Here is a 13,087-nt window from a genome sequence, read left to right on the forward strand (position 1 = left end):
GGCTAATGGAACATATCAAATAATTTCAGCAGAATATCAGGCTATATATTATAGATCATGACTATGGTTTTGACTGCACAGCTCATGAAAATTGGGGACTGCTCTAAAAGAAATGGGTGTGCCAGAACATTGCATTGTCCTGATGCATAACCTATGCTCTGCACAAGAGGCTATTGTTAGAACAGAGATGAACAGAATAGTTTCCAATTTGCAAGGGTGCATTTTATAACCATATCTACTTAATTTGCAGGCAAACATATTGTATGGAAAGTAGGATTAAACTCAGATGGTGTGAAAATGAAAGAATGAGTGAACATTCATGGCTAAAACTTCAGTAATTCAAGATATGGACATGATAACATCTTCACTAGCAGAAAATAGAAAGGGCTTGCATTGAGTACTGCAAAAGTTAAGCAAGTGCTAAAGCAGGATTGCAGCTGAATATTGTTTATTGTTATCTGCCTTCAATATTGTTTGACTATTGTTTGTTGTTAACCACCTTTGAGTCACTCCTGACTCATGGCAATCCCGTGGATGAGACATTTCCAAGACTTCCTATGCTCCACTGTTCTGCTGGGGTCCTGTAAATTCATACCTGTGACCCCCTTAACAGAGTCCATCCATCTGGCACATCATCTTCCTCTTTCTGCATCCTTCACCTTTTCTAACATTGTCTTTTCCAATGATTTGTGCTTTCTTATGACATGGTCGAAGTACGACAACCTCAGCTTTATCCTCTGGGCTTCCAGGGAGATTTCAGGCTTTATTTGCTCTAGGACCCATTTGTTTGTCTTTTTGGCTGTCCAAGGTATTCTCAGCACAACAATTGATTATCCCCTTAGCCACCTTCTCCATTATCCAGCTGTCGCATCTCTACATGCTGAATATGAAGGCAATAAAAATAATGTTCACAGAAGATCTGAGTAATTTAAAGTTGATGGCATTAATGTTGAAATGGTGAAAGAGTATTTACATCTTGGCATACTTATCAAAATGGAGAATGTAGTCAAGAAATCAGAAAACAGGGATTAAATCCTGGAAGGGCAGCTATAAATAAGATCATTCACTATAAACATGTATTTGAACATCTAAATCAGGATTATCCATACCATGGCATTTTAGATATCTATATACAGATGGAAAAGCAGGACAGTGAAAAAAGCTGATGGGGGGGATGAGTGAGGGAGGCCGAGATGGCCGACAAGATCCACAAGGCTCAGATGGCCCAGCTGGGTGGAAATACCATCTTTAGCAAGATCATCCACAAGGAGATCCCCTCCAAAACCATCTTCGAGTACGAGAAGTGCCTTGTATTCCATGACATTTCTCCATAAGCTCTAACACATTTCCTAGTGGTCCCCAAGAAGCATATTGCTCAGCTCTCTCAAGTGCAAGATTCTGATGAAGCACTTCTTGAACACTTAATCATTGTGGACAAGAAATGTGCAGCTGATCTGGGCCTGACCAGGGAGTTCCAAATGGTGATAAATGAAGAGCCAGATGGTGGTCAGTCTGTCTACCATGTACACCTCCATGCCCTTGGTGGCTGTCAGCTAGCTTGGCCCCCAGGTTAAGAACCAGGGAAAGTGGAGAATATTGCCCCCAAACCATCTCTTCAATTTAGTGAACTCGTTTCTTGAAAAATCCAACCACTTTCAACAAACTTCAGCCACGTAAGCTTTCTTGAGGAGAATAAAGAAGTTGTGCAATCCATGTTTAATGAAGTTCCAAGCATGTTTAATCAATTTTTAAAAAAAAGCTAAGAGGGGAAATAAAGGGTCAAAACAGACGGCCCAAATGTGCTGTGCTGGTGCTGATTTTAGGGTTAGGGACCGCGTGGCAACCGCACAGTCCCTAACCCTAGCACAGCACGACGGCGCTATAATGGTGGCATCCCATCCATACAGGTACCATCATTGTGAAGCAAGCGACGCATGGCATCTGCATGTCGCCATGCGTCGCTTATGTAACGTCTGCCCTGCGGTGCTAAAAGAAACCGCCACATGGTTTGGTGGCTGCAGCTTCCCTCCGGAGGGAATTAGACTGCCAGCAGGCCGCCCTTTTCAGGTGGTCTGTCCCATGGCAAAATCAATTTATTTGAGATGTGGTGCTGGAAAAGAGTTTTGTGGAGGCCATGGATGGTCAAAAGAGAAATAAATGGGTCCAAGAAATTTTAAGTCTCACTAGAGTGACCAAACTGAGAATCAAATCATGCTCTGGACCTATCAGAGATGACTCACTGGAAGGATAATAAACTGTCAACTTAAAGTCAGTAGGACACCGGCAGGAAAGACTAATATAGACAGCCACTGACAATATCCCTGAAAGCTATGGATGTCACTTTTTCGTACATTATCACTGTTATGATTAAACACCTATATAACATGTATTTCAATAAATATGTTCACTGTATGCTTTCTTTCATGTACATTGGGGACAGGAATCATGCAACCCTTCAGATGTTGTTGGATTACAACAGTCCTAGAAAGGGTAGTCAAACCTGGAAGTTGCAGTTCAACAATATCTGGAGGTCCACATCCATGATGCATGTTCAGAAGAATCTCTTTTTCTATAGAAATGGTCCTACTCCATTCACATGACATGGAGAGGAAAGGAGAAAAAGCCATCTGCTTCTTTTGGGCTTGCCTCCTCCAACCTTGAGGAAGACGTGATAGGCTACAAATTTCACCATTGCTACCAGAATGAGCTATGCTGGCTATGCTGGCAGGAGTCTAAACATAACCAGAAGGCTTGAAGTTCTAGGAAACTGCATCAAGCATTAAGTGTGGCTTCTCACTCACCTCCTTTCACTAGGACATTTTCAAAAGATCAATGATTGCAGTTCTGGTCCACTTATCAGCTTTTCTAGGTTAAGACACTCAAATGTTTCTAGGCCAAACGCTAATGTGCAGTACCACTAGTTCAGAGGATTTCATTTACTGTTGAGACAGAGATCAAACAAGGACAGTGCAAGACATCAAGACAACTGGGAACTCATTTAAGAATGGAGGTTAACTAAGAGATACTGTCCTGATTTAGCTTTAGGGACATGTGCAGCCAAAGCCTTCAGCAGAATCTTGTGTCCATTCATGGCTGAACAAAGTAAGGTTTTGAGTTTAAACTCAAATATTTTCTTTTATTATTTTTAGCAATACGGTATCTCCTTTGTCACAAAGGTCTGTGTGCATCATGTACACTTTAACACTGAAACTTGCTCTTATATTCAAAGAAAGAAAAGAATAAACACACATTGTGATCAAACATACTCTGTGTTATTTATACCAAGACTCTGAAAATGTTAAAGCTATAAATATTATTCCGAAATAGCCATAAGATATCTTGCCACTGTTTAATCATAAGGAATATAGACACACAATTATACTTGAGGTAGAGAATTCCTGAGACTGGACCCCAACCACCTGGAGTTCCATCATGTCTTCTGAGACTTACAAGATTACCATAGCCACAATTCCATCACTGGGTGATTTCTCAGCTTTTGTGAAAATTATCTCCCCATTCTAAAAAGTTGAAATACAACTTTTGAAATACAATAGGACTTAATTACTGATAGGAAGACATTTACTGGAGCACAGACTGGCAGTCTGGTCTCACTCTTTTGTCACAGTGGTGTCTACCACTGGAATATGGTCCCCATAAATTTACATGAAACTGAATTCAGCCCTCAGGCTGAAAGAAGTTTCCTACTCGTTATGTGACCTCTCCATTTCCATGATCCTTGTTCATCTGTAGAAGAGTTTCTTAAGTCACCTAAGAAACAGCTACAGATCCCACAACCCACTCGTCCACACCTGAACATCCGTCAGGATATCCACAAAATCCTTAGATAAGATGCTCAGTTGGGAATCCCAATGGTAAGCTGTTCAGGACTCTTTTAATAAGAGGTATTTTGCGGGTATTGTTGGAACAATGTTCACAAACCCACTGAACTTTTATAATCATTCTTTGACTCATATTCAGGTCTTAGTTTTAAATATTTCAAGAAAGTGATGAAGAAAAACAAGTGCCTTCCAGAGTATTTAAGTTGACCTCCAAAGGTCTTTAACTATTCACCAAATTTTCCCCAAAATATAGAAGACTGTTTACAATAAATATTGCTTTCTGTTAACCTTAAAATATTTTTCTGAATGCAGGCATTTTCATTCCTTTTCTATTATCCTTCTAACAAAGCTCTTTTTACAGCACTAGATGACTGTGAGTATATTCCTTGAAGTCATCTGTTGACCTATGGCAACCCAATGTATCTCAATGGGTTTTCTTAGGCAAGAAATACTCAGAGGTGTTTTTGCCAGTTCTGTGTTCTGAAATACTGCCTACAAACCTGGTATTTCTTGGCAGTCTCTCATCCAAGTGCTCACCTTCCTTAAGGGATTTGGTGTCTTTATGGTATTTAGGCACTATCTACCAGATAATTAGCCACTGGGAATTCAAAGCAGGCACAATTCCTGAATGCTCTGTCTGCCTTTAGAAGACTAAGAACATGTTTTGCAGGCTCACAACTTACGGGTTTATATATAAGATTTGCTCTAGTTTCTTTGGAAAAGCCTTGTCTTCTAAAATGGGGCAACTGGGGCCTTCCAGATGTTGCTGGATTGCAATGCCCACCCCCAGTCAGTTCAGCAAATAGTAAGGGAAGCTGAAATTTACAGTCAAATGGCATTTGAAAAATCACAATTACCCATCTCCGTTCCAGATGTTGGTACAGTTCAGACACTCCAGAAAGTAACAGTGGCCAGACATCTACCCAAATCATTCTTAACTGAATCATCAGTTAAATAGTACATAAAAGTGTATCTTCCATCAGCAGAAAGGTTTTAACATTTTTTAAAAAAACAATTTCAGGTGGGGGACAAGGACCAAATTATAAAAATATCTAGCATAATAAATAGCAGAAATGCAGTCCCTTCTGTATCGTACATCTTAATGCATTTCAAAAAGTTAGCCATATGTCCATTTTGCCTCATAAAGAAAAATGTTAGCTCTAGTTCACCTGGTCATGTCACAGGTAAAGAGGATGAAAAAAATGGTCCCCCAACTTCATGTCATGGCAAATTATTGTACCATAAAAATTGACAGTGACCCACAACCTCTTTTAAGAAAAAGCACAATTAAAAGATACACAGAGCTGCCTACTATATTTGGGTATTATCTTCTACTCCAGAAATGCCTCCTTTCTGTTAGCCACTGCTGATCATTCTCCTGTGTCTCTGAAATATAGTCATACCCACATTACAATCACAGTATTTGTTGCAGAGAAGTGGCAGAACTACCTGCATGCAAAATCGCCATCCCTGTGTCATGATACAACATGAGATGGGCTCCTTTGAAGGCATACAGTTTTTACACCCCAAAATACTTTGATATTCCCCCAGTTTCAAAGAACCCTTTGTTATGAGAAGTTTGGGAAACAATGAACTAGTCAACAGACTGTCTGTCTTTTGAAAACAAGGTGGAAAAAAGACATCCAGAGCACACATAAAACTCTCCTGGCTTCAGGCCCTCAGTCACCCCATTGACCAAGCTGCCTGTCCCTCACACTGACAGAAAAATGGTTCAAGCTTGTTAAGCAAATAAAGGCCAGGACAACCCAATAAAGTAAATAGGACTCTGACACATGCAAATATTCCAGCTGCTGAACAGGACCTGAATGCTCATCATTAACTCAAAGTGGACTTTAAGCCTGGGAGGAAAGTCCTGTTCCCCACATAAGCACTGACAAAAGCATTGGTCACCATATATGTTTGCAGAATGGTTTAACTTCACTGTATGGCTCAAATGTGCAGAGCTAACTGCACCTCCTTCTACTCAGAACACTCTTCTACTTTTAAGCATCAGTTCTAACTGAACTCAAGGCGCCCCCACATTTTCAAAAATGATTACACAAATAGCTCACAACAGTAGCCCATCAAAATGTAGTTGTATGAACAGAGTTGTTGACACAGCCATAATAGGGATGTTGAAGATTAATATGGGATCTTGATTCCCATAAAGGAAGACTGAGGGATTCAAGAGCACCAACTGCACAAATACAAGGCTAGCCTCACACCTGGATAGAATGAGGAAACTGTTTCTGGTAGCAGATGCTATGGGGATGGGACCACCAAAAAGCTGTTGGTGGACTGAACTGTGTATGCCTTGTGGCTTCCTCTATGCTACTGAAGGGCAGCAGGTTAGCTTAGACATATCTTGCTAATACAGTGGTACCCCGGGATACGAATGCGCCGCCTTACGAAATTTCCGGGTTACGAAAAAAATCCATTTAAAAAAACTGTTCCGGGTTACGAAGGTTTTTTCGGGTTACGAAAATTTTTTTGGTGCTTTTCGGCGCTATTTCACACGAAATCGCGGCTTTTCCCCATTAGCGCCTATGGGTTTTTCGGCTTGCGAAGTATTTCGGGTTACGAAAGCGGCGGCGGAACGAATTAATTTCGTAACCCGGGGTACCTCTGTAGTGGTAATTTGAGTTTCAGTTGACCAGTTTGGTGGCCTTCTTTATAGATAATGCAGTGGGGAGTGGGGTCCTGTCTTGTCCTTTGCCTCAACCAGAAAAATGTTTTGGGTCAGCCTTGCATGCCTCAATGAGTTCTCACTAAGAGAAGCTTCAGAAATCTCTTCTCCACTCATAATACCAACAAGTCTGAGCTCTGCCCTTAAAAAAAATTTTTGGGCATAATTATTGTCCCTACATCAGAGACTTGAAGAAACTGGACCTTGGTGCTATAAATGAAGCAGATGATCAAAAAGGAAGACAAGATATGCAGTGTGGGTATTCTCACCATCAGCAGCTTCAGATAACTTTTCCAAATGGTCAGAGCTAGTTTTGGAAAACAAAAGGCAAAATCTGAACTACCCTGTAACATAAGCAGGAGTGGGGGCAGAGTTCATCAATCTACTAACCTCCACTACAGCTGAGGCCAAAAGTGAAAACTATAATAAAATTTAAAAGCACACACACACACGTTTAAAAATCAGTCTCAAGAGACTATTGTGAAATTCACTCCAGCCCTTCTTAACACTCAAAGGTTTCAGCAATAATCCAGCACCTTACAACTGGGAGTATACACTCAAAAACATGGAGATATGATAGGCTCCAATTTAAGGAAGATCCTGATGGAAAATGCGAAGACTGATGAAGCAAAATCAAATGAGGAGACATGGATATGAAGAAATTCAATTCAATTATTCCAGTTCAATTATGGGAAAAGTCAGGATATGAGGCTCTGCAGGGGAGAAAATTTCAATACTGCATTGGGTATGAAATTAAGACCGCATTCACACTACGAAAATAATCCAGGATGACTTCGGGTTGAACCTTTGTTGTTCACACAAATCCCATATGCACTTGATACACTTTGGGGGAAGGGGGCTGGAACCCCCCCCCCACACACACACACTTAATCCAGGATATTTGATACTGAGTTTATTTCCAAGATTTCCCAAAATATCTGCATCAATCCGCATCTTCGGCAGTGAGAATACACTTCCAAATCAATTCAGATCTCTCTGTATCATTCAAGGGAATGGAGGCAGCTCCATTTTATCCCGAAATGATGGCATGTGTGAATAACAAAGGGGTTACAAAGACTCAAAGAGATTCGCAATCCCAAAACAAAATGGAAACAACAAACCCAGGACAAAAAAATGAGTGTGAATGCATCAAAAGATTCATCCCAGCACAGATTTAGTTCCTATGTGTTGAGAGAGTACCATAAACCATAATACTGTTTTACCAAAAAACAAACAGCCTGACAATACTTTCCATGTATTTCTCATCATAACTGGATTATTTAACATGTCCCAATGAACTCAGGCACATCAAACCAAGCCAGAAGAAACAGCTAGGTGAGAAAGCACGCATCTCCCAAGGCCAAACTGCCATGGCCCCATACAAGATACAGTATGTTCATGCAGCAAGGTGACGGATGAAGCTCTGCTGTAATCTTTGATCATGTTCTCCCATGCCAAAGGCTGCACACCTTGGCAAAACAAGATCACCCCATGATTTTTCTTCTTTTAAAAAATGTCATTCAAAAACATCAAGTTTCAAAGTCAAATTCTGAACTTACTTATTTTTTGAAATTCAATCGGTTCACTAAGTTTAGCTTCCTCTCAGCAAAGGCACAAAACTACAACAGCTCACATGACAACTGAAGACAAACAAACAAACAAGCTTCATTTATATACCGCTTCATACCGCCTAAGCAGTGACTAAGCGGTTTACAACTGTAAGCTAATTTGCCCCCAACAATCTGGGTACTCATTTTAGCGACCTCGGAAGGATACAGGCCTGAGTCAAGCTTGAGCCCTTTTGCTAGTCTTTAACTCGCAACCTTGTGGTTTTGAGTGAGTGGCTGCAGTACAGGCATTTAACCACTGTGCCACCAGGGCTCTTAGCTGAAGTCACACAAAGAGATCCAATGCCACCATGCGCTATGGCAGGAAGGGCCAGTGAGTGGCCCTCCAGATGTCATTGGATAGCAGTTCCCATGATCCCTCACCACTGCCTATGCTGATAGGAATTATAGTCCAACATCTAAAAGGCCGCATACTCCCACCACTGTACTAAGCTGTGGCATTTCTCTCAACTCAAAAAGACCCCGAGGGAACCTAGAAAAACTTTTTTGAAGTGGGAGACTGCTTCAAAATGCCACAGTAAGAGTTTCCCCTTATAGGTTTGACAAGAGCTGTCCTTATTGCTTGAGGGATGACAGCAACTGACAGTTGTGACTTTTAAGTTACCTTTGGGTGCCAGAGCCTTGTTAGCATTGACAGTTCAAGCTGAAAGGAAACACACCCTTAAACCACCTCTGTGACTGAAGAAACAATGTCCTGTCATACAATAATCTATATATTTAATGTTTCACAGAGATCTTAGATCCGGAACTGAGGTTACAACTTCCTTCTTTTCTCTCTACAAGGCCTTCATGAATAGACCAAATGCCAAATAAAATAAAGGCAGAAGATTGAAATAATGACTGAGCTGGCAAAGAAAAGGCCAAGAAGGAACCCTAAGTGAGAAAAGGTTGTAACCTGGGAGGGACTCTTGAGAAGTCAAATTATTTCACAAGGAATTACTTCTCAGAAAGTTGCCAAATTAAAAACTAGAGAGGACTCCTGTAGCTTCCAGTTTGCAGTCTGGCAACCCCTTCTGGTTTAGAACATGGGATTTCAGCAGGTGTTGCTTGTTATCTGATGTGCAGACAAACAATACCTGCCAAAATTCCCTCTTCTAAATATGCTTTATGCAGTAGCCCCCTCTAGTTTTCACTCTGGCAACCCTACTGCCAGCACATGTCCTGAAAGGCTGTAAACTGAGGTGGACAACTTTCATGGTGGAAGCCACTTTTTTTGCTCCAAGGTCCTCAGAGGGCTGCATCAACAGCCAAAAAATAGGAGAAGGAACCCAGGAATGACCAGAAATCCACCACTGGTTTTGAAAACTGGGTTTTTGTTGTTGTTTTCATGTTAGAGGGGGGACTTCAAACTGACTCCACTCTTCTAGGGATTTCTAGGACAGGCAATTGCTGGTTTTTCTCCATAAAAGGGGTGGGTAGGTCAGAGGCCAAAGGAACATTTTCCCCACCCTGATACAGCATGACTGCTTATTTCCCCAAATGAAAAGCAACCCTACTTGCCATGTTAGGCAAAGTTCAACAATTCTCCCATCTTCTTACGTTCTGCAGTTCCTGAAAAAGCTAGATGCTATGCAAAGCAAAACTTCCAGCAGCGCAGGTCACAGGTGTGGAAACCTTGTCCCTCTAGGTGTTTTGGTGTACAGTTCCCACTAGCATGGCTAATGGTAAGGGACCATGGAAGTTGCACTCCAAAATATTTTTTGTGTAACCCATACACTATAAGCAGGAGGTGGGAAATTTGCAGCTCTCCAGTTGTAGGACTGCAGATCCCAGCATTACTCACCACTGGCTATGCTGGCTATGGCTGATGGGAGCTGCAGGCCAACATCTAGAGGACCACACAGTTCCTAACCCTTCTGTAAGACAACAGAGTGGGTAGGGCCAGTTCTGAAAAAACCAACCCAGGTACCCAACTGAGCTCACTGAGGCTTACTCCCAAGTAAGAAAGCATAAGGTGTTTGCATAAGACTTCTTCAAGCCTTTCCTTTCCTCTCCTCTGGGCATACTCTTTACTCTGGCAGCAAAGATTCTGTTCGGTTCTACAAGACTCTAGAAAAAGCAAAAACAAGTCTCTCATAAGTGTGGTCACTTAATATCAGAAATGAAGCATTCGTGCCATTAGGGCTTTGATTAATGAAAGCAACATAAATCACTGTAGGAATTAAACCCTTTCTCCCTTACTCTTAATGAAGAAAAAAATAAAGGCATTACCCCTCCCAGGCTTGCTATGAGAAGAAGAAGAAAAGTGAAGTCACTCTTCACAGTTAAGGGAATGATTAACAGCAGAATCATTAATTGGTCCCATGAAAGGTTTTTTGTGGAGGGGGAGTTATTTTTTATTTTTATTATGGGAGTGGGGGCAAATTCAGCTTTTCTGTTTCTTCCATGATATGCCATTGCCATACAGACCTGGGCTCTGATTTGGAACATCTTGCTGATTGCTTTCCACCCATTTCTTCCCAAGAAGAAGATCTATACCACAGTCATATCACACCTGGAGGATTCTAGCCCTCCACCCGCCATTAACCTAAGGTGAGGCAAAGCACATGCCTGATAAGGGTTTGAATTGCCTTAAATTAAGATAATCTCCTCTAATACTCCTTACAGGAAGTCAGAGGGCTTGTCACCAAGGGATCATGGGCAATAAAACAGCAAAAGTACACTATAGTTCATCTAGCAGCAGCTGGATAACATTTTCCATTCTCATATTGTCACCTAGTCACTCTGTCTGACATTTTAACCAGAACCCTGGGTATATTGCCCCTGACTGAAGGACACATATTTCCAATGGCATATTTTTAGCATCTGCTGAAGGTCACAAGCCAAATGCAGGACAGTGGTTTAGGACTGTTGACTACTTAGGTAAGTTCCGAACGTTCAAACGTGTTTTGCCACAGAAGCCAAATTCCAATTTGGGAATTGTCCAGGAGAGTGGAGCTGCATTCCAGAGATGGGTGGAAGCTAAGGCATAGGGCAAGGCCAGATGCAATTCTTACAAATCTGGCCCTTTTCCCACCAGGTAACCAAAGCAGAGTTCAATTCCATCCATGATTACTCAGGAGGAAGTCCCAGCTCAATAGCTCCCCTATCTGCAAACCAAAGTTCAGTTCCAAGCCAGTTATTTTAAGTATAAACAGCTTCCTCTCTCTTATGAAGGATGGTTAACACATGATGCTGGGGAAGAATCTGAACTCCCCCCTCAGCTCTATAGGATGAACATCGGAGCTCTCAGAGCAGCTTTGATTAATGAATTTATCTGAATCTGTGTATTTATCCAAAACAAAAATTGGAGAAGGAGATTCAGATATGCAGGGAAAGACTGCTCAGTATCAGGGTTCACATGTGTTCTATTTTATATTGGATATTCCATATTTGGGTTTTTACAATCTGGTCCAGTCCCACAACAGGGAGATACATCAACAAATTCCTGTATTTGACAGTGGCTTCCAAGAGATCAACCCTCAAACATTTAGTATGCAGCAAACTAGCCTCTTAATGGGTCCTAGAACTGATCAGGTCCGAAATCTCCCTGGAAGCCAAGATGATTAACTTGAGATGGTCATATTTTGGCCACATCATGAGAAGGCATGGCTCACTGAGAAAAAGAATAATGATAGGAAGAATGGAGGGCTGTAGAAAGAGAGGAAGGCCCCATGTAGATGGTTGGACTCTATTAAAGAGGTCACGGGTGTGAATTTGCAGGATCTGTTCTAAGCAGAGCAGTAGAAAATAAGGAGTCTTGGAGGTGTCTTATCCACAGGGACGCCATGAGTTGGGATCAGCTTGAAGGAGGTTATTAATAACAACAACAACAACAACAACAACAACAACCTGGCCTATTACAAATGCTGATAGTCTATCTGTTGGGAACATGGCTGGCTTGATGCCTAGCTTCCTCCTCTCCTATCTGGTCAGTTAGAATGATCAGCAAAGTGAAACTATTATTTCAAGATGACTGATCTGCCATTGTAAGATCTGTTTTTGAGGTTCCCATGAGATTTGAGGTCTCATGAGAGTCTGAATATCATTCAAGAGGTTGGAAGACCTATAAAGACCTACTTCACATAACCCAGTCAGTCATGAACAGACATCTGACTTTGTCACTTATTATGGCATTTAAAATCTGGCAGCCAAGGTTTGTGTATTTATCCAAACTGATATGGAGCAGTTTCTGGGCATGACCACCCCACTGTCTGAGACTTAGAACTGGACCTGCTTCTCCCTCTCCATATCTCACCTGCTTCTTCATAACCAGACTTCCTTCAATTGTTTTATATTTGCAAAAAACCTAAATACTACAATCAGAATTAAAGCAAAGTACATTAGATACTGCATTTTTTAAAGAAAAGGCATATAGCACCTGTGTTTCCATGCACTCCCTTAATAATTTATTTTTCTTATATATTAAGAGTAGCCTGCTGTTCAGGTTTATTCTGTACAAAATAAAGTTTTGTTTGTACAGAGGAGACTACAGTACAATGAATTTTCTAACATTCCAGCCTTCAGTTAGATACTTGATACTGTTGCCACAACACAGTGTAGCAACACCAATTAGGCAAGCCCTAAACAGAAGGAACCAGCTAAAACAGATTTTATGTTTTCTAATAAAACTGAGAGATCTGTACTTCAGAAAAGAATACAACTCATTGTTTCACCTTATCAGGATTTTGGCTTAAACCAGACATGAGAATCATGCAGTCCTCTAGCTGTTGATGAACTGCAGTTCCCAGCAGTCCCCCTTTTGGTTATGGTTCTATGGGTTTCTGGAAGTTGCAGTTCAGCAATATAAGGGGTCGGATATGAGTAGACACAAGAGACAACCTCATAATTTCATGGTTTTTATATTTCATATTGGGAAAACTTTTTCTCCAAGGCAATCAGTCTTTGCTGACTATCTTGAGTGATAACTCCCATCATTCACAACAATCATGATG

At 41.2% G+C, this 13,087-nt stretch overlaps 1 protein-coding gene and 1 pseudogene across 1 annotated transcript in view; one reads left to right on the forward strand and one right to left on the reverse strand.

The window, feature by feature from the left end:
* Positions 1-13,087, reverse strand: part of SLC9A3R1 (SLC9A3 regulator 1) — a 72,154-nt gene that overhangs the window by 44,735 nt on the left and 14,332 nt on the right. The window lies entirely within an intron of this gene.
* Positions 1,194-1,574, forward strand: LOC121921637 (annotated as a pseudogene).

The sequence above is a fragment of the Sceloporus undulatus genome, chromosome 2, assembly GCF_019175285.1.
Source record: "Sceloporus undulatus isolate JIND9_A2432 ecotype Alabama chromosome 2, SceUnd_v1.1, whole genome shotgun sequence".
Taxonomy (NCBI): Eukaryota; Metazoa; Chordata; class Lepidosauria; order Squamata; family Phrynosomatidae; genus Sceloporus; species Sceloporus undulatus.